General features: G+C 43.4%; 1 pseudogene; it reads right to left on the bottom strand.

Moving 5' to 3' along the window:
- Positions 1 to 364: 364 nt before the first annotated feature.
- Positions 365 to 1,477, bottom strand: LOC103075530 (core histone macro-H2A.1 pseudogene; annotated as a pseudogene).
- Between the last annotated feature and the right edge of the window lie 3,513 nt (positions 1,478 to 4,990).

Genomic DNA, 4,990 nt, shown 5'->3' with positions numbered 1-4,990 from the left:
AATGGGCTTCCCGGACTCTGCCCCACGTAGAAGACACTGCTCTCCCCGCTGCTCTGCGTCAAGCAGGATTTCATTAAAATAAAACTATAAAATCTCCTAGGTTACACTAAAGTCAGACATGGTCTGGAACACAGTGCTTAACAACAGTAATGTCAACTATCAGTGCTAAGGTAAAAACATTTTAGAAGGTCAAAAACAATTAAACTGGAAACCAAAACCTTATTTTCCCTAGATGAGCAAAACTGAAAAAAATGAAAGGGTTCCTGCCTGCTACTGGGAGTGGAGGGAATCTTTTTTTTTTTCTTTTCTTTCTTTCAAATTGGAGGCGGGGGCATGGTGCGGGCTGGTTCTGCAGTTCCTCAGCCTAGTTGGCGTCCAGCTTGGCCATTTCCTGCACGTAGATGCCTATACTCTCGCTGTCAAAAAGCACAAAATACACCGTTTTGATGGAAGAGGACATTGTTGACACGAAGTAACTGGAGATGGCCTTCAGGATCAGCTGAGCTGCCGTCTGCTTCGGAAAACCGTTCCTGCCGCTGCCGATGGATGGAAAGGCGATGGACTTCAGGTTCTTGTCATCCGCCAGGGCCAAGCAGTTCTTCACTGTCTTTTCCAGAAGTTCCTCACACTTGTGTGCACCCCAGACGGGACTGTTACAGTGGATCACAAACTTGGCGGGCAGGCCATGGCCTGCGCTGACAGCGGCTCCAGCTACCTCCAAGGGCCCGTTCTTTTCCCGGATTCCAGAACAGCTTCCACAAACTCCTTGCCACCCTTTTTCTCCAGCGTGTTTCCTAGGTCATCTTTAAGGTCAATGTCAGCATTGGTAGGATTGATTATGGCCTCCACCTCAAAGCCGGCTAAATTACTGATTTCACTGTGAGTAAGGTTTGGCTTCTGGCCGAGGAAGAGGCTCTTGGTGGAGAGCACAGTGAAGCCATCGGCGGGTGTGCCCTCGGTCGTGCTGTCGGCGCTGGCTGCCTTGCTGACTTCTCCCTGCTTCTTGGATTTCCGGGCCCCTTTCTTGGCCCCTGCTTTCTTAGACACGGGCTTCTTCTGGGACGGAGACTTGGCCTTTGGCTGGGGGTGGTGTGATGATGGCTTCCAACTTCCCTTTGGATCCTCGTTTCTTCGCTAGCAACTCCGGATGGATGTTTGGTAACGCTTCCCCGCTGGCAATGGTGACTCCTTTTAGCAGCTGATTCAGCTCTTCATCGTTGGCCACGGCCAGCAGGATGTGCTGGGGCGTGACCCGGCCCTCCTTGTTGTCTCTTGCTGCATTGCCAGCCAGCTCCAGAATCTCCGCTGTCAGGTACTCCAGGACGGCGGCCATGTACACAGGCGCGCCCACTCCGATCCTGTACTTGGGGTGGCCTTTCTTGATGTACCGCAGCATCCGGCCCGCAGGGAAGATGACTCCTGCCTTGGCGGACCGGGAGGTTTTGGTGGACTTCTTCTTTCCACCCCGGCTGGACATGGCGGTGGCCCTGGAGATGGATCAGTAAACACAAGTTCTGGAGGCTGGAAAGTCCAAGATCAAGGTTCTGGTACAGTTCAGTTTCTGGTAAAAGCTCTCTTATAGAGCACACGGCCACTTGTCTTCACATGACCTTTCCTCTGAAGAGCTTGCTGAAATGCAGATTCCTGAAATCCACTCCCAGAATTGATTCAATAAGTCCAGGTTGGGCCCCAAGATGTGCCTTCTTAACTGCGTCCTCTCTTCCGAGAACCTTAACCGCGTCTTGTATCTTTTGTCCCATTTTTAAACTGTAGCGCTGGCACAGCCTGGGTGGATCCTCTGCCCAGTATGTGACAGGCTGAAATTAAGGGTTGGTCACTGTGTTCTCACCTGGAACTCAGGATCTCCTCTAAGCTTGTGCCTTTTGTTGAGAGAATTCAAGTTTTTGTGGTTGTAGGATTGTTGTCTCCTTTATCTTTCTGGCTCTCAGTTGGGTACCACTCTCAGCTCCTAGAGGCTGCCCTCAGATCCTTGCCCTGTGGCCTCCATCTCAGCAGTGGAGAACCTTCCTTTCACACTTTGAATCTCTCTGACTTCCTCTTCTGCTACCAGCCAGAGAAAACTCTCTCCTTTTAAAGGGCTCGTTGATTAGCTTAAGCTTGCATGGATAGTCACCCTATCTTAAGGTCAATTGATTAGTAACCTTAATTGTATCTGCAAAATCCCTTTTGCCCTTTTGCCATGTACTATGACATAATCACAATAGTAACACCAGGGTGTGGAGATTATGGGAGTCATCATAGAATTTTGCTTGCCGCAATTTCTCTCTCTTATTTTATTAGAATTGCATTTGCCTGTAAGTATCAGAAAACTTGATTATAATAACTTAAACCAAAAATTTTTTTTTCACATAACAATATATATAGAGATGAGTGATTATTGATTCTGGTTCAGTGGCTCAATGACATCAGGATCAATGGCTCTGTGATTCTCTTAGCCTTTCCTTGTGGTTATAGTAGCTCCAGCCAGCCATCATGACTGTATTCAAGGCAGGAAAAAAAGAGAACGTGAGTAGGATTAGGACAGCATGAGTAATATCTGTTATCTTCATTGGGAATGCAAAACAGAACATAGATAAAAAACACTTCTCAGAGCTTTATTTCTGACCATACTTCCATTTATGTCTCATTGTCCGGAACTTAGCCAAGTGGCCACCCATAGGTTCAAGGGAGGCTGGGAAAGCAGGAATAGGAATTACTGTGATTGGCTCAACCAATAATGACCTATCCTCCAGTGCTGGATGATAAGAGGAAATGGATGTTGATGATGTAGCTAACATATCTGTTATACCTGTTTTCTGGAAGGTAGAATGTGGTATAGTGGAAAAAATGCAGAATTTAGAGTCAAGAGACTTGTAATCCTGTCCCAGCTCTGTCATGGTTAGCTGTGTGACCTTAGACTAGTCAACCTCTCTGAGCCAGTTGCCTTATCTATCAAGTGAGAGAAATTTCTGCCCTACTTATCTCAGTGTTATTATAAAAATTGATTGAAATTACCCATGAGTTTCTTTGCATCCTGGAAATATATACTAATTGTGGTTTTTGGTAAGTATTTGGTATAAAAATAAGAATGTATTTCATGGATTCTAAGAAATATATGTATGTATATATACAATTTTTAATATTTTATAATCTCTGAAATTAGATGCAGTTTACAATCTATGACAGCTTCAAAGAAATATAATAACAATATTTTGTTAAGCTTCTTGGAAAGTTTTAGGGTTATGCTTAGGAAATATGGCCATTGGGACCCACAAGACTCCTATAGACTCCTAGGAAACTGACAGTCTCATGATAGAACATCTAAAATATAGATGAAAGGAAATTATCCACACCAACTTGCTACTTTCATACAGGGAGATATTAGTATCTCTATTCCAGATGTAAAACTGAAGTAAGCTGAGATGAGTTTATAAGATGGAGTAAGCCATCTTCTAAGAGTTCAAGGTGCTAGAAAGTATTCCACAAACTTTAAAGCTTGACCTCCTACCAGGGTTATTCACTGAATGTGACATACTGTTCAGCTACCTAGGGATGTCATTACGGGTCACTGCCTCAGGAATGCACTGAGATCAGAGGCAACCTGTTTTGCAAGTCAAGTGTGACATAGATCCTTGACTCTGAATGTGGAGCCATGAAGTTGTTGGATAGCACAGCCATCAAGATTGTTTATTTTGAAGAAAAATCACATGATAGAATAATGATCTATCTAACATGAACTCTGTTCTTTCACAAAGGAAAAAAATTTTAAAGAAGAAGGAAAAGAAGCAGTGTTCCAAGTCCTTAATCTGATTTAGGTCTTTGTCACAGGGTAATCAGGCCTTCCAGGCTTCTGCTTATTCTGAGAATTTATGAAGCAAGCAACATTGTTACTTTAACTTCCGGACTAAACTTTTGTGATTTCTTTTTTTTTTTTTTAAAGAAGATGTTGGGGGTAGGAGTTTATTAATTAATTAATTTATTTTTCCTGTGTTGCGTCTTCGTTTCTGTGCGAGGGCTTTCTCTAGTTGTGGCAAGCGGGGGCCACTCTTCATCGCGGTGCATGGGCCTCTCACTATGGTGGCCTCTCTTGTTGCGGAGCACAGGCTCCAGATGCGCAGGCTCAGTAGTTGTGGCTCATGGGCCTAGTTGCTCTGCGCCATGTGGGATCCTCCCAGACCATGGCTCGAACCTGTGTCCCCTGCATTAGCAGGCAGATTCTCAACCACCGCGCCACCAGGGAAGCCCTAACTTTTGTGATTTCTGTAGCCCACTGTGGCAGAGGCTGCAGAGTAAAACCATGCTTGATATTATTTTGTATGACTGTACTGAGCACAATTCTGAGTGCTTAGTAGATGCTCAGTGTAAGTTTGTTGAATGTCTTATTTTAGAAGAAAGTTCTAAAGAAATATAAAGAATTCACACAGTCTTATTTTTTCCCATTCTTCCTTTCATCCCAGTTTTCCTTTTGACCTTCAGTTGCTTTTCCTTGACCAGGAAAAATTTGAGGCTTTACTTTGGAGTTTGGAATTGGCACCAGGATATAGTTTAAGATGTATTTGCATAAACCCCTGATAGCTGGCTGGATAGCATTTGTCAGTAACCTCAAAACCCAACAGGTGGATGCAGAGATTTTTAAAGTAACTGTCTAGTTGAATACATATGACAAAGAGATATAGAAGGAAGATCACTAAATTCTCAGATTTAAATAACCTCTAACCAAGTGAGAATTATTTTATGATATTTTATAGCATAGCTAACCTAACAAAATAAAACATTGTCCCAGCTCTGAAGGGATGAATTTAATCCATATGGCTATATGAAACCCTCCTTTCCTTCTCATATGATTTATAAACGTTCTGTAAAACTTGTTACTAATATTTCCAGGACATCAGTATAAAATCACCCTAATATAGATGATCTGCACTAGTGTCTTTTTCTTTTTTTTTTTTTTTTTTTTTTTGGGTTTGTCGGGCCGCTCCCTGTCTGGGCC

Source organism: Lipotes vexillifer, unplaced genomic scaffold (genome assembly GCF_000442215.2).
Source record: "Lipotes vexillifer unplaced genomic scaffold, Lipotes_vexillifer_v1.1 scaffold841, whole genome shotgun sequence".
Classification (NCBI taxonomy): Eukaryota; Metazoa; Chordata; class Mammalia; order Artiodactyla; family Lipotidae; genus Lipotes; species Lipotes vexillifer.
Note: the sequence above shows the minus strand (reverse complement) of the source record. Positions and strands in the feature narration are given on the sequence as shown.